This window comes from Rutidosis leptorrhynchoides, chromosome 2 (assembly GCF_046630445.1).
Source record: "Rutidosis leptorrhynchoides isolate AG116_Rl617_1_P2 chromosome 2, CSIRO_AGI_Rlap_v1, whole genome shotgun sequence".
Taxonomy (NCBI): Eukaryota; Viridiplantae; Streptophyta; class Magnoliopsida; order Asterales; family Asteraceae; genus Rutidosis; species Rutidosis leptorrhynchoides.
In genome coordinates this window covers 89,719,579-89,746,544 of record NC_092334.1, presented here as the reverse complement: position 1 = coordinate 89,746,544, position 26,966 = coordinate 89,719,579, and the positions used below count along the sequence as shown (strand labels likewise).

Genomic DNA, 26,966 nt, shown 5'->3' with positions numbered 1-26,966 from the left:
TCTTGTCGTCAAAATTAAAAGCTTTTGCTGAACTTAATGACATTCTTTGAAAGTGCGCTGTTTTTACCCTGTTTTGTACATAACATAAAATACAAACATATATATACATATTTTTAAAGTTTGATATATTATCCCACGTTTAAAAATTTATAAAATATAATATATATATATATATATATATATATATATATATATATATATATATATATATATATTTTTTGCATACTTTAGATCAATAAAATTAAAAAAATAATGATAACAAAATTTATCGCCCCGTCCTTGGGTAAAGCAATTTCGGTTCAACGACCTAGTCTTCAACTCACGACGAATTTTAGAAATCAATTTTTTAAACTTAATGAAATAAAGTAAATTTTGTTTTTAAAATCACACAAAACTTAAATTTAAAAGGCATATTAATTAAAACCAAAAAAATAAAAATTCAGAATGGTGGGAGAAAACTAGTTCTTTAGTGTCTGCTAACGGAAAAGACCAATCGGATTCCATTCTCGGAACTACACGAGAACAGAACAATTAACTCTAGACAGCATTTTCTTTTTAGAACATTTAAATCTCCTCACACTTAGGTAGCTGTGGTGTCGAAATTGTGATTAACTTCATCGTCAATTTCTCTTGGTCCATAATCAACTTGCATATCCGTGACTTTTTCTTTAAGCCATTGGTCGGATTCCTGTGTAATATCCACAATTTCAACTAGTTTCTCCTTTTCTTTAGGTGATAGATTGGATACTAACCGGTTACATAACTTAAAGTTCCCCTTGGTTCTAGCATCGCGAATCCGTTTAATAAGTTTCTTCATTGAACTATTAATAACGGGGTCATTTAATTTCGTATCAACAACGGGGTTCTTTGTTATCAGGTCATCATTAGGTGTTACTTCATTTTCCCCACACTTAGGCGTTTTATTATTGCTAAGCACTACCGTTGGAGTTGGTAAAACAACATGGTTCTTACCAATCGTTTTTGCTGGTTCAACGGTTTTGGTTGGTGGAGATTTAGACTTTCGAATCATAAAGGTGATCGATTTTTCATCATTACTAAGTGTCATTCTACCATTTCTTACATCAAATAACGCCCCGGTGGACGCTAAGAATGGTCGACCTAAAATTAGAGGAATGTTTGGGTCCTCTTCTATGTCAATGACAATGAATTCGACTAGAAAGGTTAAATTACCTACTTGAATGGGTGGGTTGTTAGCAATTCCAACTGGGTGCTTAATGGTTTGATCAAGGAGTCGAACACTCATATCCGTTGGACTTAACTTACCTACACCTAATCTCTTATATAAGGAAAGAGGCATAACACTCACACTTGCACCTAAATCTGCCAGTGCATCATACATGACACAATCACTAAGTAGACAAGGAACAATAAATTCACCGGGATCACCTACCCTAGGTGGAGGTTTTGGTGGAACTGTATTCACCGGGTTTACTTCTACGGCTTTTGTTTCTTGTACTTTCTTATTCTTTTTCTTCTTCTTCTTTCCAGAGGTATCACAATCTTTATTACCTATTACTTGCTCATACTCAACTCCTTTTCTTAGAAACGGGATGGGTGGTTTGTATGGTGCCACCACTGGCTTTACATACTCGGGTGGTGGTGGTGTTGTAACTTCTTCATTGTTACTCATATCTAAAACCTCCCCAACTTCTGGAGCTGGTTTTTCAGAATTCGTGGACACCATATTAACATTCTCATTCCGAGGATTTACTTCAGTATCACTCGGTAGCTTTCCTTGTTCCCTCTCACTCATCATGCTAGCAAGAGTACCTACGTGTTTTTCTAGATTCAAAATGGAAGCTTGTTGAGTTCTTAATGACTGATCAAACCTCTCGTTCGTTTGGGTTTGAGACGTAATAAATTGTGTTTGAGATTCCATTAGCTTTGCCATCATTTCTTCTAGATTTGGCTTTTTCTCTTCGGTTTGATGTGGCGGTTTATACAAGCTAGGTCTTTGTTGATTGAAAGTGTTGTTTTGAGTTGGTTGGTTATTCGGACCTTGTTGGTTGTACGAGTTGTTGTTGGGTCCATTTGGATTGTAAAGAATGTTTTGATTTCGATTAAAGTTTAGCTTTGGCGGTTGATAATTATTCTGATAATTATTTTCCGGCCTTTGGTTCATATAGGAAACATTCTCTCGTTGTTCCATCGTTAGTTCAATGTGACAATCTTTCAATAAGTGTGGTCCACCGCATTGCTCACAACTAATTCGTATTGCGTGAATATCTTTATTCATCTTTTCCATTCGTCTTTCGAAAGCATCTATTTTTGCGGAAACGAAATCAAAGTCATGGCTAGAATCGGCTCTAGCCGCTTTAGATGATCGAAAGATATCTTTTTCTTGATGCCACTCATGAGAGTGGGAAGCAGTGTTATCAATAATTTTGTAAGCTTCAGTTGCGGTTTTCTTCATAATGGAACCACCAGCTGTTATGTCGATGTCTTTTCTTGTAGCAACGTTGACACCTTGGTAGAATATTTGTACTATTTGATAAGTGTCTAAACCGTGTTGAGGACATCCTCTCAACATCCTTCCGAATCTTGTCCACGCCTCATATAATGTTTCATTTGGCTTTTGTGTGAACGTAACAATTTCTCCTTGAAGTCTCACGGCTTTAGATGCCGGAAAGAATCTTTGAAGAAATTTTTCAACTAAGACATCCCATGTGTCAATCGCCCCTTCAGGTAACGATTCTAACCAATCTTTGGCTTCTCCCTTTAAAGTCCAGGGAAACAACATGAGATAGATCTGCTCATCTTCCACTTCTCAGATTTTGAATAGTGTACAAATTCTTTTAAACGTACGAAGGTGTTCGTTAGGATCTTCATTCGGTGCACCACTGAATTGGCATTGGTTAGTTACCATGTGTAGAATTTGTCCTTTGATTTCATAATCTGGCGCATTAATGTCTGGCTTAATAATGGCGTGACCTTGGCCCGTGCGTGTGGCTCTCATTCGGTCTTCCATACTTAGAGGTTCCAGATTTTCCATAATTGAATTTGTTGAATACGAATCACTAGAAGATTCTGATTTAATGGTTTGTGGTTCAGGAGGAATGATTAGTGGTTCTGGATCTTGGAATTGTCCCTGAATATTCTCCGGATTCTCAATTGTGAGGTCGGGTTCAAAAGATGGATTATCGGAAATTTGAGTTGGAGTTCTTGGTCGACTAGATGATGATTCTAAAGAAAAATCAACGGCGACAATATTGGCTAGATGTCTTGATCGAGTTACAGGTGGTGAACGTATGAAAGGTGGTGAACGTTTTGCTCGGTGCATTCACAGAATATCCTATTAGTTATAAAAATAAGAAAAACTTATATAAGTTGTCCAATTAATAGACTTTTCTGATTTTGCCCACGTTTCGAATAGCCAAAAGATGTAGCAGGTAGCCAGGACCCTTTAAATCGGAAGCCCACAACTAGCCACTAACAAATCCAACTATTACTACGAACCAGAAAAATGTCAACGTCTATTAATTTAACCGCTTAAATAATTTTTCTTTCCGTTTTAAGATTTAGATAAGAAGTATAGAAAATTCTAAGTCCTAAAAACTAGAGTATCGAGAAATAAGGAAGAAATAGATTGCGCGTCGAAAAATGTTGAAAAATAAAAAGGTCGAAAAATAGGCGTCGAAAAATAAAAATAAGAAAGTAGTGCGAAATACGGCGTCGTAAAATTCTAAAGCACCTAAAACTTAGTCGAAGGAATAAGCACTTAAGGGATTTTACGGCAAAGCCTAAAAATTCTAGAAGTAAAAATAACTATGGCAAAACTAAACTTAATACTAAAAATTGTAACTAGAGTCTAAAAAAAACTTTTTTTTTAATTTTTTTTTTATTTCGTTTTTTAAGGATTTTAAATTTTTTTTTTAAAAAAAAAATTTTTTTTTTTATATAAATTTTTTTTTTAAAACTTTTTTTTTAAAAAAACGATTTTTTTTACAATTTTTTTTTAAAACGAATTTTTTTTTCTTTAAAAAAACGATTTTTTTTTACACAATTTTTTTTTTTTTTTTTTAAAAAAAACGAAATTTTTTTCCTTAAAAAAAAAACGATTTTTTTTTTTTTTTTAAAAACGATTTTTTTTTTTTACAAATTAATAATTTTTTTATAATTATAATTTTTTTTCAAAACTTTTTTTTAATTCATTTACTATTCATGAATAGTAAATGAAAAGAAATTAATTAATTTACTATTCACATGAAAGCGATATGATAGAAATTATTAATTACAAGTTACATAATATACCCCTGAAGTATTTAATAAATACGACTTTTTAAAACTTTACGTATGATTCTAAAATATTATTATATTATTATATTCTATTTCAATATTATTATATTATTATATTCTATTTCAATATTATTATATTATTATATTTTATTTCAATATTATTATAATTAAAAATATAGCGTTTTAGCGCTCCCCGGCAGCGGCGCCAAAAACTTGATGTGTGCAGCGGGGTGTACGAAATAGTATTAATTTTTACTACAAAATGCGACGAAATATTACACAAGTTTTATTTATTTATTTATCGAGTGGATATACCTAAACCTTGCTACAACACTTATAGGCAGTGTACCTAATCGTAGAGTAGTGTAGTTTTTAGTAAGTCCGGTTCGTTCCACAGGGAGCTGGTGAAGTTAACGCTATATTATTAAGTTTATTTGTAAAAATATATATATAAATAAGTAGTAGTATTATTATAAAATGGGGGTTTTACCGTTTAATGACCGGTTTGTCGATTTTAAGCGTAAAAATAAATGACAAAAATTAAAGTTCGTAAAATAAATTGCGATAAATAAAATGACAGAAAATAAAATGACAGAAAATAAAAGTGCGATGAAAAATACAATAAAACAATTATGCTTATTTAAACTTCCGTAACCATGATGTTTGACTTTTTGATTTTAATTAATTGTCCAATGGGTTAATTGTCCTTTGTCCTGGATTATTTGAAACCTATGTGGTTTTTGTCCAAAATAGTTCACCGGTCATAATTATAAAATGCTCGGCAAATTATCCTTATTCCCGAAGTCAAATAATCCAACTAATTAGGGATCCGAACTGTAACAAGGTCTTAATACTTTGTTTAATGATTACACCAGGTTAACGACTGCGTGTAATCCAAGGTTTTAATTCTTTGTTAACAATTACACCAAGTGTCCTTAAATGTAATCCACCCCTGTTTTATTGGTCCATGAATATTAATTTATCCACTTGACCGTAGTGAATAATAAATTACCCAACCCAAATAATTAATTAAATGATTGTAAAGGATGTCGTATAAACGTCACTAAATAGGACATCCATAACCATTTTATTATTATTTAGATTAATTAATTTGAAGATAGGTTCGACAGGCTCCCATGAGTTGTCGCTCAATTTTAGACAATACCCCCCATCTATTAATTGTCCATGGTCCAAAGTCCACAGGTGTCGGTCTTTTGTCCATACCCTAATTATGGTAAAAAAATCCAATTACCCCATCTTAATATTTAGCCTAACATCACGATTACTTCAATTTAAATAAGCAAAATAATGACTTAGCTACTAGACATTAATTTAAAAAGGAAGAACATAGCTTACAGTGGTGATTAATCGCGTAGCGTTACACGGACAGAGTTCCTACTTTAAAACCCGTAAAACATTTCTTACAATAACCCAATTATTATTAATCTTAAATTAAACTTAATATTATAAATATAAATATAAATTACATAAGAAAGAAAGAAGATTGGAAAAAGGTGTACTTAAATTCATCGATTACATGACCTTTTATAGGCAAATGATTAATTTGAATTTTCACTTATGACCCCTGAACTATGCTCAATTAACAACTTTTTATTATTTAATATTATTCTTATTATGAATTATTTAAATATTATATTATATTCTTTTGAATAGTTGACTTGTACTTTCAGCTCCGTTGCGTCGAGCGTTGAAAGTTGGTTCATGCCTCGGTTTCGGATTTTCGAACGTCCTTTCGTACAATTTTATATCGTGTACTTTGCGTTTTGCGTCTTGTATTCTTGTAATTTTGAGACGTTCCTCATCAATAATTTGAACCTCTTGAATTGTATCTTGTACTTTTTAGCTTTTTGGACCTTTGTGTCTTCAAATCGTCATTTTCGCCTTTTGTCTTCGCACTTATTTAATATAAACGGATATCACTTGAAAATGGAACAATTGCAACTAAAATCTTGTCTTTCTTGGGGAATAATGCTATGAAATATATGTTCCTTTTTAGCCTTATCAGTTCATCCAAGACTTTTCCAGAATAGCAAAACCCTTGACTGCATTAACGCATAAAGGGAAGAAATTTGAATGGAATGATGAACAAGAGAAAGCGTTTCAGTTATTGAAGAAAAAGCTAACTACGGCACCTATATTGTCATTGCCTGAAGGGAATGATGATTTTGTGATTTATTGTGACGCATCAAAGCAAGGTCTCGGTTGTGTATTAATACAACGAACGAAGGTGATTGCTTATGCGTCTAGACAATTGAAGATTCACGAACAAAATTATACGACGCATGATTTGGAATTAGGCGCGGTTGTTTTTGCATTAAAGACTTGGAGGCACTACTTATATGGGGTCAAAAGTATTATATATACCGACCACAAAAGTCTTCAACACATATTTAATCAGAAACAACTGAATATGAGGCAGCGTAGGTGGATTGAATTATTGAATGATTACGACTTTGAGATTCGTTACCACCCGGGGAAGGCAAATGTGGTAGCCGATTCCTTGAGCAGGAAAGACAGAGAACCCATTCGAGTAAAATCTATGAATATAATGATTCATAATAACCTTACTACTCAAATAAAGGAGGCGCAACAAGGAGTTTTAAAAGAGGGAAATTTAAAGGATGAAATACCCAAAGGATCGGAGAAGCATCTTAATATTCGGGAAGACGGAACCCGGTATAGGGCTGAAAGGATTTGGGTACCAAAATTTGGAGATATGAGAGAAATGGTACTTAGAGAAGCTCATAAAACCAGATACTCAATACATCCTGGAACGGGGAAGATGTACAAGGATCTCAAGAAACATTTTTGGTGGCCGGGTATGAAAGCCGATGTTGCTAAATACGTAGGAGAATGTTTGACGTGTTCTAAGGTCAAAGCTGAGCATCAGAAACCATCAGGTCTACTTCAACAACCCAAAATTCCGAAATGGAAATGGGAAAACATTACCATGGATTTCATCACTAAATTGCCAAGGACTGCAAGTGATTTTGATACTATTTGGGTAATAGTTGATCGTCTCACCAAATCAGCACATTTCCTGCCAATAAGAGAAGATGACAAGATGGAGAAGTTTGCACGACTGTATTTGAAGGAAGTCATCTCCAGACATGGAATACCAATCTCTATTATCTCTGATAGGGATGGCAGATTTATTTCAAGATTCTGGCAGACATTACAGCAAGCATTAGGAACTCGTCTAGACATGAGTACTGCCTATCATCCACAAACTGATGGGCAGAGCGAAAGGACGATACAAACGCTTGAAGACATGCTACGAGCATGTGTTATTGATTTCGGAAACAGTTGGGATCGACATCTACCGTTAGCAGAATTTTCCTACAACAACAGCTACCATTCAAGCATTGAGATGGCGCCGTTTGAAGCACTTTATGGTAGAAAGTGCAGGTCTCCGATTTGTTGGAGTGAAGTGGGGGATAGACAAAATTACGGGTCCGGAGATTATACAAGAAACTACCGAGAAGATCATCCAAATTCAACAACGGTTGAAAACCGCCCAAAGTCGACAAAAGAGCTACGCTGACATTAAAAGAAAAGATATAGAATTTGAAATTGGAGAGATGGTCATGCTTAAAGTAGCACCTTGGAAAGGCGTTGTTCGATTTGGTAAACGAGGGAAATTAAATCCAAGGTATATTGGACCATTCAAGATTATTGATCGTGTCGGACCAGTAGCTTACCGACTTGAGTTACCTCAACAACTCGCGGCTGTACATAACACTTTCCACGTCTCAAATTTGAAGAAATGTTTTGCTAAAGAAGATCTCACTATTCCGTTAGATGAAATCCAAATCAACGAAAAACTTCAATTCATCGAAGAACCCGTCGAAATAATGGATCGTGAGGTTAAAAGACTTAAGCAAAACAAGATACCAATTGTTAAGGTTCGATGGAATGCTCGTAGAGGACCCGAGTTCACCTGGGAGCGTGAAGATCAGATGAAGAAGAAATACCCGCATCTATTTCCAGAAGATTCGTCAACACCTTCAACAGCTTAAAATTTCGGGACGAAATTTATTTAACGGGTAGGTACTGTAGTGACCCGAACTTTTCCATGTTTATATATATTAATTGAGATTGATATTTACATGATTAAATATTTCCAACATGTTAAGCAATCAAACTTGTTAAGACTTGATTAATTGAAATATGTTTCATATAGACAATTGACCACCCAAGTTGACCGGTGATTCACGAACGTTAAAACTTGTAAAAACTATATGATGACATATATATGGATATATATATAGTTAACATGATACTATGATAAGTAAACATATCATTAAGTATATTAACAATGAACTACATATGTAAAAACAAGACTACTAACTTAATGATTTTTAAACGAGACATATATGTAACGATTATCGTTGTAAAGACATTTAATGTATATATATCATATTAAGAGATATTCATACATGATAATATCATGATAATATAATAATTTAAAATCTCATTTGATATTATAAACATTGGGTTAACAACATTTAACAAGATCGTTAACCTAAAGGTTTCAAAACAACACTTACATGTAACGATTAACGATGACTCAACGACTCAGTTAAAATGTATATACATGTAGTGTTTTAATATGTATTTATACACTTTTGAAAGACTTCAATACACTTATCAAAATACTTCTACTTAACAAAAATGCTTACAATTACATCCTCGTTCAGTTTCATCAACAATTCTACTCGTATGCACCCGTATTCGTACTCGTACAATACACAGCTTTTAGATGTATGTACTATTGGTATATACACTCTAATGATCAGCTCTTAGCAGCCCATGTGAGTCACCTAACACATGTGGGAACCATCATTTGGCAACTAGCATGAAATATCTCATAAAATTACAAAAATATGAGTAATCATTCATGACTTATTTACATGAAAACAAAATTACATATCCTTTATATCTAATCCATACACCAACGACCAAAAACACCTACAAACACTTTCATTCTTCAATTTTCTTCATCTAATTGATCTCTCTCAAGTTCTATCTTCAAGTTCTAAGTGTTCTTCATATATTCTACAAGTTCTAGTTACATAAAATCAAGAATACTTTCAAGTTTGCTAGCTCACTTCCAATCTTGTAAGGTGATCATCCAACCTCAAGAAATCTTTGTTTCTTACAGTAGGTTATCATTCTAATACAAGGTAATAATCATATTCAAACTTTGGTTCAATTTCTATAACTATAACAATCTTATTTCAAGTGATGATCTTACTTGAACTTGTTTTCGTGTCATGATTCTGCTTCAAGAACTTCGAGCCATCCAAGGATCCGTTGAAGCTAGATCCATTTTTCTATTTTCCAGTAGGTTTATCCAAGGAACTTAAGGTAGTAATGATGTTCATAACATCATTCGATTCATATATATAAAACTATCTTATTCGAAGGTTTAAACTCGTAATCACTAGAACATAGTTTAGTTAATTCTAAACTTGTTCGCAAACAAAAGTTAATCCTTCTAACTTGACTTTTAAAATTAACTAAACACATGTTCTATATCTATATGATATGCTAACTTAATGATTTAAAACCTGGAAACACGAAAAACACCGTAAAACCGGATTTACGCCGTCGTAGTAACACCGCGGGTTGTTTTGGGTTAGTTAATTAAAAACTATGATAAACTTTGATTTAAAAGTTGTAATTATGAGAAAATGATTTTTATTATGAACATGAAACTATATCCAAAAATTATGGTTAAACTCAAAGTGGAAGTATGTTTTCTAAAATGGTCATCTAGACGTCGTTCTTTCGACTGAAATGACTACCTTTACAAAAACGACTTGTAACTTATTTTTCCGACTATAAACCTATACTTTTCTGTTTATATTCATAAAATAGAGTTCAATATGAAACCATAGCAATTTTATTCACTCAAAACGGATTTAAAATGAAGAAGTTATGGGTAAAATAAGATTGGATAATTTTTCTCATTTTAGCTACGTGAAAATTGGTAACAAATCTATTCCAACCATAACTTAATCAACTTGTATTGTATATTATGTAATCTTGAGATACCATAGACACGTATACAATGTTTCGACCTATCATGTCGACACATCTATATATATTTCGGAACAACCATAGACACTCTATATGTGAATGTTGGAGTTAGCTATACAGGGTTGAGGTTGATTCCAAAATATATATAGTTTGAGTTGTGATCAATACTGAGATACGTATACACTGGGTCGTGGATTGATTCAAGATAATATTTATCGATTTATTTCTGTACATCTAACTGTGGACAACTAGTTATAGGTTACTAACGAGGACAGCTGACTTAATAAACTTAAAACATCAAAATATATTAAAAGTGTTGTAAATATATTTTGAACATACTTTAATATATATGTATATATTGTTATAGGTTCGTGAATCAACAGTGGCCAAGTCTTACTTCCCGACGAAGTAAAAATCTGTGAAAGTGAGTTATAGTCCCACTTTTAAAATCTAATATTTTTGGGATGAGAATACATGCAGGTTTTATAAATGATTTACAAAATAGACACAAGTACGTGAAACTACATTCTATGGTTGAATTATCGAAATCGAATATGCCCCTTGTTATTAAGTCTGGTAATCTAAGAATTAGGGAACAGACACCCTAATTGACACGAATCCTAAAGATAGATCTATCGGGTCCAACAAGGCCCATCCAAAGTACCGGATGCTTTAGTACTTCGAAATTTATATCATATCCGAAGGGTGTCCCGGAATGATGGGGATATTCTTATATATGCATCTTGTTAATGTCGGTTACCAGGTGTTCACCATATGAATGATTTTTATCTCTATGTATGGGATGTGTATTGAAATATGAAATCTTGTGGTCTATTATTATGATTTGATATATATAGGTTAAACCTATAACTCACCAACATTTTTGTTGACGTTTTAAGCATGTTTATTCTCAGGTGATTATTAAGAGCTTCCGCTGTCGCATACTTAAATAAGGACGAGATTTGGAGTCCATGCTTGTATGATATTGTGTAAAAACTGCATTCAAGAAACTTATTTTGTTGTAACATATTTGTATTGTAAACCATTATGTAATGGTCGTGTGTAAACAGGATATTTTAGATTATCATTATTTGATAATCTACGTAAAGCTTTTTAAACCTTTATTGATGAAATAAAGGTTATGGTTTGTTTTAAAATGAATGCAGTCTTTGAAAAACGTCTCATATAGAGGTCAAAACCTCGCAACGAAATCAATTAATATGGAACGTTTTTAATCAATAAGAACGGGACATTTCACAATTGGATTGAAACGGTGGACCGAGAAGGTCGAAACGGTGTTTGCCATAAGTAAGTGTACTGAAGAGAACAAAGTTAAGTACGCTACGCATACCTTCACAGGTACTGCGTTAACGTGGTGGAACACCTATCTTGAACAGGTAGGACAAAATGCTGCTTACGCACTACCGTGGTCGGCATTCAAGCAATTGATGAACGAGCAGTACCGTCCTAGAAACGAAGTCAATAAGCTCAAGGTAGAACTTAGAGAGTTACGAACACAAGGATTCGACATTACCACATATGAACGACGATTCACAGATTTGTGCCTATTGTGTCTGAGAGCGTTCGAAGATGAAGAAGAGAAGATCGACGCGTTTGTAAAAGGGTTACCAGTAAGGATTCAAGAAGATGTGAGTTCACACGAGCCCGCTTCCATACAGAAGGCAAGTCGAATGGCTCATAAACTCATAAATCAGATTGAGGGGAGAATTAAAGAACAGGTGGCCGAAGAAGCCAACACGAAACAACTCAAGAGGAAGTGGGAGAAAAATGGTGACAAAAGTCACCAGTACAACAACAATAACAATTACAACCACAACCGTAACAACAATCGCAACAATAACCACAATCCTAACAATAACTACAACAAACGTCCCAACAACAACAACAACTACAACAACCGTTTCAACAACAATAACAATCCCAACAACAACCTCAATAACAACAAACAACAGAAACAGCCACGCTTCAGGTGTGCAGAGTACCATCTAAATGTGTTTTGCACAACAGTTTGCACCAAGTATAAGAGAAGTGGTCATGGCGCGGCAAAATGTGAGGTTTACGGACCAAAGAATAACAAAAATAAAGAAACATATAAGGTCGGAACAAATAATGCCGACGTAGTTTGTTATAAATGTGGAAAACCGGGCCACATTATTAGAAATTGCCCAAACCAAGGGAATACTAATGGGCAAGGCCGCGGAAGAGTTTTCAATATTAATGCGGCAGAAGCGCAGGAAGACCCGGAGCTTGTTACGGGTACGTTTCTTATTGACAATACATCTGCTTATGTTTTATTTGATTCGGATGCGGATAGAAGCTATATGAGTAGAGATTTTTGTGCTAAATTAAGTTGTCCACTGATGCCTTTGGATAATAAATTTTTACTCGAATTAGCAAATGGTAAATTAATTACAGCAGATAATATATGTCGGAATCGAGAAATTAAGCTGGTTAGTGAAACATTTAAGATTGATTTGATACCAGTAGAGTTAGGAAGTTTTGATGTGATAATTGGCATGGACTGGTTGAAAAAGGTGAGAGCAGAGATCGTATGTTACAAAAATGCAATTCGCATTGTAGGGGAAATAGGAAAACCCTTAATGGTATACGGAGAAAAGAATAACACGAAAGTAAATCTTATTAGTAGTATGAAGGCACAAAAACTAATAAGAAAAGGTTGTTATGTCATTCTAGCACACATCGAGGAAGTTAAACCTAAAGAAAAGAACACCAGTGATGTTTCCGTCGCAAAAGAATTTCCCGAAGTATTTCTGAAAGAATTACCGGGATTACCCCCACATCGATCCGTTGAATTTCAAATAGACCTTGTACCAGGAGCTGCACCAATAGCTCGTGCTCCATACAGACTCGCACCCAGCAAAACGAAAGAATTACAAAGTCAGTTACAAGAACTTTTAGAGCGTGGTTTCATTCGACCAAGCACATCACCATGGGGAGCTCCTGTTTTGTTTGTCAAGAAGAAGGATGGTACATTTAGGTTGTGCATCGACTACCGAAAGTTGAACAAACTTACCATCAAGAACCGCTACCCACTACCAAGAATCGACGACTTATTTGATCAACTACAAGGCTCATCAGTTTATTCGAAGATTGATTTAAGTTCTGGGTATCATCAAATGCGGGTGAAGGAGGATGATATTCCAAAGACTACTTTTAGGACGTGTTACGGTCATTACGAGTTTATGGTTATGCCGTTTGGGTTGACTAACGCACCAGCTGTGTTCATTGACCTCATGAACCGAGTGTGTGGACCATACCTTGACAAGTTTGTCATTGTTTTCATTGATGACATACTTATTTACTCAAAGAATGACCAGGAGCACGAAGAACATTTGAGAAAAGTGCTAGAGTTGTTAAGGAGAGAAAAATTGTACGCTAAGTTTTCAAAGTGTGCATTTTGGTTGGAAGAAGTTCAATTCCTCGGTCATATAGTGAACAAAGAAGGTATTCAGGTGGATCCAGCAAAGATTGAAACCGTTGAAAAATGGGAAACCCCGAAAACTCTGAAGCATATACTGTAACATCCCGCATTTTTTTTTCCGTTAAATTATTTTTTTTACGCCGTCTTTTTCTTTTTAGATAATATTCCTCGTATCTAGATTCGTAACCTCCGTTAGCTAACATTCTAAATATTCTCGTTATCGGATTTTAATACGCGTTTTAAAATATTCCGTTTAGGTATTTTCCGCACCCGCTTCTAAACTCGAGGGACTAAAATTGACACGGGGCAAACTAGTTGACTAGGTCAACTAGTCCACCCCAATCACCACCATTCAATCCCTCCATCTCTCTCTCTTTCTCTCTAGCAAGAACACACACACAAACACCCAATTCAATCATTCATCATCTAAATTCAATCTTGGAAGCTCACAACAAATCCGACAACATATTCGTGATCCTCTCATCATCCTCTTCGATTTGGTACCAATTTCATCCATTTTGGGTAACTTTCTAAAATCACTAAATTTCTCTAAATTCGTTTTATATACTTGAAATTGTGTTAGTTAGTGTCTATGGCTCGTGTATAACATGAATATATGTTTTGTTTGCTCGATTTGTCGATTTGGAGTAACTAATATGAACTTTGAAATGGGTTTGCTTAATCTTGCATTTTGGAAGATTAAATGTTGTTTGATTGTTAAAGTTCATGTTTTAATTGTGTTACTAGTATCACTAGCTTCGTTTTGATGCGTAGGTTGATTAAGAAAACTTCAAAAACCCGATTAATGATTTTGTGATGTTTGACTAGGGTTTGATAGTTCTTGACATGAACTTTTGATGCTTGAATGTCATGAAATGTTAATTGTTAGTGTTTAGTAGTAATGTATGCTTCATTACCTTCGAAACGGCATATCGTATGTGTAAATTGGATTTCCGAATCATAAAATACGTTTTACGAACTTGAAACTTTGAAAATAAACCTTTCTTGATCAATTGACGAGTTTTCGGTTATTGTAATTGATGTTTTTGTTTGATGATATGTGGTTAGTTGTATTGCTCGTCAAAATACCTTTCCAAGGATATAAGATACATGTTTTGGTTGTTTGCGGATCATAAATGGTGAATGTTTGATGTTTGGTTCGTGCATACTTTGAAAACTGACCAGAAATCTCTGCCCAGATGGTGGCGCGGCGCGCCCCATCCCCGCGCGGCGCGCGGATTGGCCTGGCCAGATTCTGCTCACTTTGTCACATTTCACGCGAAATGTTTGACTAGCTACCGACCTCCGATTCACATGAAACTTGTTTTAATATACTTGTATATGAATATTTAGCATAGAAAAATAGTTCGGGACCCGACCCGAACGCGTTGACTTTTCGTTGACTTTGACCAAGTTTGACTTTTAGTCAAACTTAACCAAACTTTTATGCAATCGTTCTAACATGCTTTTATACTTGTTTCTTGTATGAAACTTGACAACGTGATTCACATGCTATACTTAATCGAGTCGTAACGAGCCATAGGACTAATTGAACACATTTCACCCGACCTTGTGTCGTAACCGGTTAATTGATACAACTTACTTGTTTAGGTCAAGGCTAAGCAACTTTCATGCATACGTTACTTTGTGAAGTACTTTATTAACTCTTGCACTCAAGGTGAGATCATAGTCCCACTTTTTCAATCACTTTTATTCTTTACATCGTGGGCTGAGAAACACATACATTTCATACTTATTTACTTTTCATGCTTTTACATTGTGAACAAATACGAATACAAAGATGCATACGAGTTTGAACAAAAGTCCTCAATCCAATTATCATTAGTTCCACTTGCAGGGTGTAAGTGTAAGCGTGTAATTATGTTGTGTGGCCATACGGGTTTAACAAACCCTCATTCAGACGGTTCGCTACCGTTAGTGAATGAAATATAATTTCAACAATGTATAGTGTAAGTTCTAACACTAAATTCAAAATTCAGAGGGAAGATTCGGTTAAGCCTTGATAATTGGGTGCTCGTGATACAAATACTATTTTGGAATGTGAATGATTCTGGTTGAGCAATTCTTAAAGAACCTTGTGGTTCAATACAATTTACTTACTAAACCTATGATTTCACCAACGTTTTTCGTTGACAGATTTCTATGTTTTTCTCAGGTCTTGCACGATATGTGATACATGCTTCCGCTCATTATTTGATACTTGCATTGGATGTCGAGTATACATGCTCTTCATGGAGCGTCTTTTGACTTTACTTTAAACCGTGTCGCCTAGATTTCAATCGTACTTATAACGTTGTAACTTAACTTTTGGTTGAACAATTCTTGTAAACTTTGAAACAATCTGTATTTTGAAATGAAGGCGACATATTTTGGTCAAACGTTATCTTAAAGACTTATAATCAGGTAATGGGACCCACGTAGCCGACGCCGTCACTTGACGATTTGTCGGGGTCGCTACAAGTGGTATCAGAGCCTTGGTTGTAGGGATTTAGAGTTCATTTGTGTCCACCCCGAGTCATAGGGTACATAGGTGAATCTAGACTACAACCGGCATATAGACTGAAGTAGGAATTACTTGACTATTTGTGCATTTATACTCGAACTCTTCTATCATATCTAACTCGTATTCGATCTTGATCTTACGTTAATAAATTTTGTTGACGCGCCACCTTGACTTTATGAAGTAATGTTAAATGCACATGAGAATCAGGGTAATATAATTTCCGGGATTATATTACGGTGATTCACATGGACGTTCCGACATTATGACATAAAGAATTTAAGGCGAGTCAAGGATAATTTCCTCTTATTCTTTATTCCATATCGCGGTTAGTATTATTTAGAATACTAACCAACGATATTTTTGTGTCATGAAGGAACAATGGCTCGTCGACGCGCTCCTCCCGAAACTCCCGAACAAGCCCTCCAACGTATGATAGCCACCGCCATAGGTGCGGCTATGGCTAGTATCTCCTCCGACATCAATAACAACCACAACCACAACAACCATGGAACCGGTAATTCAAACGAGGGTTGCTCCTACAAAACTTTCATGGGGTGCAAACCTCACACCTTTGATGGGACCGGAGGACCGGTTGTGCTCACCCGATGGTTTGAGCAAACAGAAGCCGTTTTTAGCATAAGCGGTTGTCGGGACCAAGACAAAGTCAAATATTCCACCCACACTTTTGCCGGTATCGCCCTCACATGGTGGAATACGTATGTGCTGTCGGTGGGTATCGATGAAGCTCACACTCTCTCATGGGCCGACTTAAAGAAAAAGATGATCACCGAATACTTCCCGCGCGAAGAGACTCGTAAGCTCGAACACGAACTAAGAACTTTAAAAGCGGTCGGGAATGACCTAAAGGCATATAATCAACGATTTTCTGAGCTATCCTTGATGTGTCCAAACCTCGTGACCCCCGAACCTCTAAGGGTTGAACTTTACATGGATGGTCTCCCCAAGAGCATCAAACAAGGAGTAATGTCATCCAAACCCGCTAACCACCAAGAGGCTTTGAATATGGCCCGCCAATTGATTGAAACAGTGGACGAGATTGAAGTGCCGGCACGTAAAGCCGAGGATAAGTCGGGTGACAACAAAAGAAAATGGGAAGCCCCCCAATCAAGCAATTACAACAACCCCGCCAAGAAGCCCTTCATCCCCAACGGCAAGAAAGGTTATACCGGACACCTACCGTATTGTAACGAGTGCTACAAACATCATTTAGGTGAATGTGGCAAACCATTTTGCTTGAAGTGTCAAAGAAGTGGCCATGTAGCCCACGATTGTAGGAATACCGCTCCCGTCCCCCAAAAGGAGCACAATGCACCCAAGACGGGTGTTTGTTTTGAATGTGGCCAACCGGGTCATTTTAGGAGTGCGTGCCCAAACAAGAAAATCAACCCCAACGCACGCCGTTGAACTTTCAACATCGACACCTAGGATGCCCGAGACGACGATGGACTAGTCACGGGTACGTTTCTTCACAACAAACAGTATATTTCATACTTATTCAATTCGATTACCGCTAGATGTTTATTAACCAAGTCTTTGACTCGTGCTCTTTACATTCCACTTTTTTTTCCCCTAGATATTACTTAGACGATTTAAGTGACCAACGGAAAATATTGTGTGCCTATAAATTTTATTGGAGGATATACGTTAAGACTTTTGACTTGACACCTATAGAACTAGGGAGCTCGAAACCTATTCGTTAAAAAAAAAAAAAAAAAAAAAAAAAAAAAAAAAAAAATCCTCAATCCCACTTGAATGTGAATGTGGCCTCATCATCTTGTATAGATTGTTGTGAACTGAGTAATTTTCGGTTGGAAACCGATACCCTCTCCCTCGTATCCATTACCTCATGATTATTTGCACGAATCCCGTAGGTTCCAAATCGACCTCCGTTCCGGTTATCATCAATTGGGGGTTAAGGGAGACGATGTCTCCTGAGTCTTTTCCGAACTCGCAACGTTAGTTGTAAATCTCTCTTAGTACCATTCGATTTATCCAAGGCTCGTCCGTATCCATAAACCTCCTAAACCACGTATGCAAACTTATCTAGACAAATCTGTTATCGTATTTATAGATGACGTCTTAACTTATTTAAGTAAAGAAGGAAAACGAACAACATCACCATCTTACGCTCGAACTTTTGAGAAAAGAGCAACTTTATACCAAATTCTCCGAGTGAGAATTTCTGTTGAACGAAGTCCGATTTTCTAAACCATGATGTTAATGGTCGAGGCATTACAATCAATCTCCAAATCAAGCCACATGTAATCAGGAAACTCTCATGACTCAGACTTACCGCAGATTCATTTTCGACTTTTTCTCGTGATGCCCGTTCTTTACCCTCGATAACTCATTAAGGTAGAAATCTAAACCTTTACGTGCCCGAATCTTGAACGTGATTATTCACACCAACCTTGCTAGCTTAATTCGTATAACACCAGGTGGGACTCAAATATGGAAATATTTCTACTTGGACGCCGAAAGACATACTCTCTCGACTCAAAAATCAACATAACTAAAATTCGTTATGTTACACGAAGAATTCGAATACTAAATTGTGGATCCGATCAATCTTCTCGTCATCACGTACCACACTACATACCTCTGTTATTTCACCGTCACCGTCTGATATTACTGGAATTTAAGATAGCACACAATCCAACGATACTTCACTCTTCTTTGACTTAACGCCATTGCATTGCTGATAATCGTCCAACCATTATTCAACCCCGAACTATACAATTACGTGTACTATCTCGTTTCTCTTTCAGGCTTCATTTTTTTTCTACAACTAGAGGCACGTTATGGCAACCTCGAGATGTAAGCTCATCCTATTCAAAGTCCTCATTTCACTCCTATCCTCATCGCTCGCATTTCTGTTTAAGAAAACTCCTTGTAACATTTCTCCATGGATAGATAAACTCCTCATATTACATTAGTATTCGCCACGAGGGTGAATAGTCCTAACGAACATTTTTCGAACCCTAACTGACTTGTTCAAACATATCTTAAGAGATTCTATTCCAACACGGTGAATCTTCGTCATTTATCCTGTATCGAAATACTCGTTTCACTTCTAGCGTTACAAGAGACCTTGGGAACCCGCTTAGACACATGTACCGTGTATCTCTCACAAACCGACGAACCGAGCAAACGAACGATTTACATCCTGGAAGGACATGTTTCAAACTCGCATTTTCGCTTTTAGTTGATCCCTCATACTACGATAGTTACCGTTCTTGTACTAACGCCGCACTTCCGAAACCCTATATGACCGCAAATGTCATACCCCTATTCGTTGGACCAACGCATGTGGCAAACAAACACCGAAATCTGAACTACATCAGGAAACAACAATTGAGATCATTCAAGTCCGAGAAGGGCTCGAGACGACCCGTAGTCGCCAAAAGAGTTATACCAAACTTAGATGAAAACCTCACAAATCCCAGTGTGTAATCGCGTAATATTGAGAACCCGCACCTTGGAAAGGTGTAATCCATTTTGGGAAATCGAGGAAGGTTATAACCGCAATATTGAACCTTTTGAAACCTTGGGGCGTATCAGAACCGCTTCCTACCGTTTAGAACTTCCGACTCAATTAAGTTTCCATTTATCCTACATTTCGTGTAACAAACTTAGAAACGTGTCATGCGGAACAGGAATGTGCAATCCTTTTAGATGCACCAACTATTGATGACAAACTCCTCTTCATGGGAAAACTGGTTGAAATCATGGATCGTGAAATCGAACCTCAATACAACGTAACACCCCGACTATCCGGATTCGTGGAATGTCCAAGAAAGTACCTTCACTCATTCGTAGAGTTACTACTCTAAGTCTCGAGTAAGAGATATCGACTACTACTTCCAACTAAATTTCGGGACGAAATTTCTTTTGAGGTGTGGATAATGTAACATCCCGCATTTTTTTTTCCGTTAAATTATTTTTTTTACGCCGTCTTTTTCTTTTTAGATAATATTCCTCGTATCTAGATTCGTAACCTCCGTTAGCTAACATTCTAAATATTCTCGTTATCGGATTTTAATACGCGTTTTAAAATATTCCGTTTAGGTATTTTCCGCACCCGCTTCTAAACTCGAGGGACTAAAATTGACACGGGGCAAACTAGTTGACTAGGTCAACTAGTCCACCCCAATCACCACCATTCAATCCCTCCATCTCTCTCTCTTTCTCTCTAGCAAGAACACACACACAAACACCCAATTCAATCATTCATCATCTAAATTCAATCTTGGAAGCTCACAACAAATCCGACAACATATTCGTGATCCTCTCATCATCCTCTTCGATTTGGTACCAATTTCATCCATTTTGGGTAACTTTCTAAAATCACTAAATTTCTCTAAATTCGTTTTATATACTTGAAATTGTGTTAGTTAGTGTCTATGGCTCGTGTATAACATGAATATATGTTTTGTTTGCTCGATTTGTCGATTTGGAGTAACTAATATGAACTTTGAAATGGGTTTGCTTAATCTTGCATTTTGGAAGATTAAATGTTGTTTGATTGTTAAAGTTCATGTTTTAATTGTGTTACTAGTATCACTAGCTTCGTTTTGATGCGTAGGTTGATTAAGAAAACTTCAAAAACCCGATTAATGATTTTGTGATGTTTGACTAGGGTTTGATAGTTCTTGACATGAACTTTTGATGCTTGAATGTCATGAAATGTTAATTGTTAGTGTTTAGTAGTAATGTATGCTTCATTACCTTCGAAACGGCATATCGTATGTGTAAATTGGATTCCCGAATCATAAAATACGTTTTACGAACTTGAAACTTTGAAAATAAACCTTTCTTGATCAATTGACGAGTTTTCGGTTATTGTAATTGATGTTTTTGTTTGATGATATGTGGTTAGTTGTATTGCTCGTCAAAATACCTTTCCAAGGATATATGATACATGTTTTGGTTGTTTGCGGATCATAAATGGTGAATGTTTGATGTTTGGTTCGTGCATACTTTGAAAACTGACCAGAAATCTCTGCCCAGATGGTGGCGCGGCGCGCCCCATCCCCGCGCGGCGCGCGGATTGGCCTGGCCAGATTCTGCTCACTTTGTCACATTTCACGCGAAATGTTTGACTAGCTACCGACCTCCGATTCACATGAAACTTGTTTTAATATACTTGTATATGAATATTTAGCATAGAAAAATAGTTCGGGACCCGACCCGAACGCGTTGACTTTTCGTTGACTTTGACCAAGTTTGACTTTTAGTCAAACTTAACCAAACTTTTATGCAATCGTTCTAACATGCTTTTATACTTGTTTCTTGTATGAAACTTGACAACGTGATTCACATGCTATACTTAATCGAGTCGTAACGAGCCATAGGACTAATTGAACACATTTCACCCGACCTTGTGTCGTAACCGGTTAATTGATACAACTTACTTGTTTAGGTCAAGGCTAAGCAACTTTCATGCATACGTTACTTTGTGAAGTACTTTATTAACTCTTGCACTCAAGGTGAGATCATAGTCCCACTTTTTCAATCACTTTTATTCTTTACATCGTGGGCTGAGAAACACATACATTTCATACTTATTTACTTTTCATGCTTTTACATTGTGAACAAATACGAATACAAAGATGCATACGAGTTTGAACAAAAGTCCTCAATCCAATTATCATTAGTTCCACTTGCAGGGTGTAAGTGTAAGCGTGTAATTATGTTGTGTGGCCATACGGGTTTAACAAACCCTCATTCAGACGGTTCGCTACCGTTAGTGAATGAAATATAATTTCAACAATGTATAGTGTAAGTTCTAACACTAAATTCAAAATTCAGAGGGAAGATTCGGTTAAGCCTTGATAATTGGGTGCTCGTGATACAAATACTATTTTGGAATGTGAATGATTCTGGTTGAGCAATTCTTAAAGAACCTTGTGGTTCAATACAATTTACTTACTAAACCTATGATTTCACCAACGTTTTTCGTTGACAGATTTCTATGTTTTTCTCAGGTCTTGCACGATATGTGATACATGCTTCCGCTCATTATTTGATACTTGCATTGGATGTCGAGTATACATGCTCTTCATGGAGCGTCTTTTGACTTTACTTTAAACCGTGTCGCCTAGATTTCAATCGTACTTATAACGTTGTAACTTAACTTTTGGTTGAACAATTCTTGTAAACTTTGAAACAATCTGTATTTTGAAATGAAGGCGACATATTTTGGTCAAACGTTATCTTAAAGACTTATAATCAGGTAATGGGACCCACGTAGCCGACGCCGTCACTTGACGATTTGTCGGGGTCGCTACATATACGCCAATTTTTAGGATTAGCTGGTTACTACAGAAGGTTCAACCAAGATTTTTCCAGAATAGCAAAACCCTTGACTGCATTAATGCATAAAGGGAGGAAATTTGAATGGAAGGATGAACAAGAGAAAGCGTTTCAATTGTTAAAGAAAAAGTTAACTACGGCACCTATATTGTCATTACCTGAAGGGAATGATGATTTTGTGATATATTGTGACGCCTCAAAGCAAGGTCTTAGTTGTGTATTAATGCAACGAACGAAGGTAATTGCTTATGCGTCTAGACATGAGTACTGCCTATCATCCACAAACTGATTGGCAGAGTGAAAGGATGATACAAACGCTTGAAGACATGTTACGAGCATGTGTTATTGATTTCGAAAACAGTTGGGATCGACATCTACCGTTAGCAGAATTTTTCTACAACAACAGCTACCATTCAAGCATTGAGATGGCACCGTTTGAAGCACTTTATGGTAGAAAGTGCAGGTCTCCGATTTGTTGGAGTGAAGTGGGGGTTAGACAGATTACGGGTCCGGAGATAATACAAGAAACTACCGAGAAGATCATCCAAATTCAACAACGGTTGAAAACTGCCCAAAGTCGACAAAAGAGCTACGCTGACATTAAAAGAAAAGATATAGAATTTGAAATTGGAGAGATGGTCATGCTTAAAGTTGCACCTTGGAAAGGCGTTGTTCGATTTGGTAAACGAGGAAAATTAAATCCAAAGTATATTGGACCATTCAAGATTATTGATCGTGTCGGACCAGTAGCTTACCGACTTGAGTTACCTCAACAACTCGCGGCTGTACATAACACTTTCCACGTCTCAAATTTGAAGAAATGTTTTGCTAGAGAAGATCTCACTATTCCGTTAGACAAAATCCAAATCAACGAAAAACTTCAATTCATCAAAGAACCCGTCGAAATAATGGATCGTGAGGTTAAAAGACTTAAGCAAAACAAGATACCAATTGTTAAGGTTCGATGGAATGCTCATAGAGAACCCGAGTTCACCTGGGGACTAGAAGATCAGATGAAGAAGAAATACCCGCACTTATTTTCAGAAGATACGTCAACACCTCCAACTGCTTAAAATTTTGGGACGAAATTTATTTAACGGGTAGGTACTGTAGTGACCCGAACTTTTCCATGATTATATATTAAATGAAAACTATATTTGCATGATTAAATGTTTCCAACATGTTAAGCAATCAAACTTGTTAAGACTTGATTAATTAAAATAGGTTTCATATAGACAATTGACCACCCAAGTTGACCGGTGATTCATGAACGTTAAAACTTGTAAAAACTATATGATGACATATATATGGATATATATATATATATATATATATATATATATATATATATATATATATATCGTTAACATGATATTATGATAAGTAAGTATCTCATTAGGTATTTTAACAATGAGTTATATACATAAAAAATGAGACTATTGAATTAAGAAACTTGAAAACGATATATATAACGATTATCGTTATAACAACGTTTTACTAATTACATATGAATCATTTTAAGATATTGTTACACTATATATAAACATGATAAATGATAAGTAAACATATCATTAAGTATATTAACAATGAACTACATATGTAAAAACAAGACTACTAACTTAAGGATTTCGAAACGAGACATATATGTTACGATTATCGTTGTAACGACATTTAAATGTATATATATATATATATATATCATATTAAGATATATTAATATATCTTGATATTATGATAATATAATAATTTAACATCTCATTAGATATAATAAACATTGGGTTAACAACATTTAACAAGAGCGTTAACTTAAAGGTTTCAAATCAACATTTACATGTAACGACTAACGATGACTTAACGACTCAGTTAAAATGCATATACATGTAGTGTTTTAATATGTATTAATACACTTTTGAAAGACTTCAAGACACTTATCAAAGTACTTCTACTTAACAAAAATGCTTACAATTACATCCTCATTTATTTTCATCAACAATTCTACTCGTATGCACTCGTATTTGTACTCATACAATACACAGCTTCTAAATATATTTACTATTGGTATATACACTCCAATGATCAGCTCTTAGTAGCCCTTGTGAGTCACCTAACACATGTGGGAACCATCATTTAACATCTAGCATGAAATATCTAACAAAACAACAAACTAATGGAGCCTATATTGACTCCAACATTCACGTGAATGAGGAACTACCAACACACTTTCATTTTCAATTTTCATGCATCAAACTACTCTCTCTCAAGTGTTCTTCCATTTTTCTAAGTGTTCTTCATCATCTTCATCAAAATCTAGCTCAATCTAGTTCATAAATCCATACATAAACCAAGTTATAAAACAACTACTCAAGAACACACCAACAACACTTTTAAGTTTGCTAGCTTACTTCCAATCTTGCAAATCCACTTTGAGTGATCATCCAACCTCAAGAAATATTTCTTATTTATAGTAAGATATCTTTCTAATACAAGGTAATACTCATATTCAAACTTTGATTCAATTTCTATAACTTTAACAATCTTATTTCGAGTGAAAATCTTACTTGAACTTGTTTTCGTGTCATGATTCTACTTCAAGAACTTTCAAGCCATCCAAGGATCCTTTGAAGCTAGATCTATTTTTCTAATTTCCAGTAGGTTTATCCACAACACTTGAGGTAGTAATGATGTTCTTAACATCATTCGATTCATATATATAAAACTACCTTATTCGAAGGTTTAAACTTATAATCACTAGAACATAGTTTAGTTAATTCTAAACTTGTTCGCAAATAAAAGTTAATCCTTCTAACTTGACTTTTAAAATCAACTAAACACATGTTCTATATCTATATAATATGCTAACTTAATGATTTAAAACCTGAAAATACGAAAAACACCGTAAAACCGGATATACGCCGTCGTAGTAACACCGCGGGCTCCTAGGGGAAGAAGGTTTGGGATCAGCTGCAGCTAAGAGGGGAAGGAAATCGGACATCAGTTCGTCTTCAATCCAACAAATGATGATGATGATGATGATGATGATGATGACGACGACGATGATGACGTACCGAAGAGAATGAACAAGTCTCAACCGCAGGTAACTGACAATTTTTCAGTTGTTTTAAGTATATTCTTGAACATCGTCTTTGCCAAGTCAGCTTCATCCTTGTTATCCTTCACCTTTATTTCATTATTCTGGCTATAATTACAACAGTTGGCAATTTCAACCCGCGTGTCTAAACATGGGTCGATTTGGGGTGTGTTTTATTTCAAATGGTTCTATTGGGTAATATTTTCAAACATTAGCTTAAATGGAAACTGGTCGAGCAGATCAAAACTCGATCAAAATGTTTTAGACGGAATATATAAATATCTAAAAGATGTTACCTTTAACTTGGGTGTTAATTTTAACAATATACTACTTCATAGTTTGTATCATAATCTTATTTGATACACTAGTTAACTGTAAAACAGCAAAACGAAGAACAAAAGTTATGTCAAGTTGGCTCAATCTGCGTCGACCTGTTGTTAAAACTGCATGTTTTGTCTAGTTACCCAACCTGCACGACCCGCCTGTTTCGAAACCTTTTTTTGTGACAATTCTTCATCTCTTCGTGCTTTTTTTTTCCAACCTGACTGCTTTCTTTGCAACTACGGTGCCTTAAGGAGGTAACATAAGCAAGGGGTTGTGATTATATAGTGGATTTTCGATGTACAGATCCAGCTCAGTTGTAATGAACATTTCTAGACCAGAGTTGTAACGATGTGTAACAGAAATTGATGAGAACAATGTAAAGTCGAACTTTTAGATATTATGGTATCTGCATTCTGATATGAAATGCGATTTTTCCTTCTTTCGAAAATGTGTTATGGTGCTGATAGAAGGAAGCTCTTTAGGGTTTACTACTTATCTTTAGTGCAAAGTGACCATTAGTTCATCATGGAACTTTGTTTTCTGTGGATTCGTTCTTTTCAGAAGATTAAGATCGGGTTCTCTTTACACTAGCAATCATGTCAGGACATTATTTAACAATGCTTCACTTTCAGGAGGATTTTGCATTCATTTTTTTAGTATATATATAAATATAAATGTAGACGTAAATAAATTGGCATCTAATCGGTTTAAGTGTTTAACCAAATCATTAGACCATATTTAACCCGGCGGCAAAAGCGAAATCTGACGCCCTAATATGAGTTGGGATGTGAGGTGGCACAAAATTTGACGCTCTGACGCCTTTTTGGCGGTGGCGGCATCAGATCTGGTGGTCGATCCACATCCTACCGTAGTGCCCGGAGAACCAGGCTTGCTTATACGAAAAAAAG

The 26,966-nt window shown here is 35.6% G+C and overlaps 1 protein-coding gene and 1 non-coding gene across 2 annotated transcripts in view; both read left to right on the top strand.

Annotated features, from left to right (window-relative positions):
* The window catches only part of LOC139891134 (double-strand break repair protein MRE11-like), a 177,882-nt gene extending 151,480 nt beyond the window's left edge, over positions 1-26,402 (top strand). Inside the window, exon 23 of the transcript XR_011773532.1 lies at positions 26,382-26,402. The gene's annotated coding sequence lies outside the window, so the exon portion shown is untranslated. The remainder of the gene's footprint in view (positions 1-26,381) is intronic.
* LOC139895280 (small nucleolar RNA R71) lies at positions 2,523-2,629 on the top strand. The gene has a single exon (XR_011775739.1). It is a non-coding gene; the product is annotated as a small nucleolar RNA R71 (small nucleolar RNA).
* Positions 26,403-26,966: the final 564 nt, after the last annotated feature.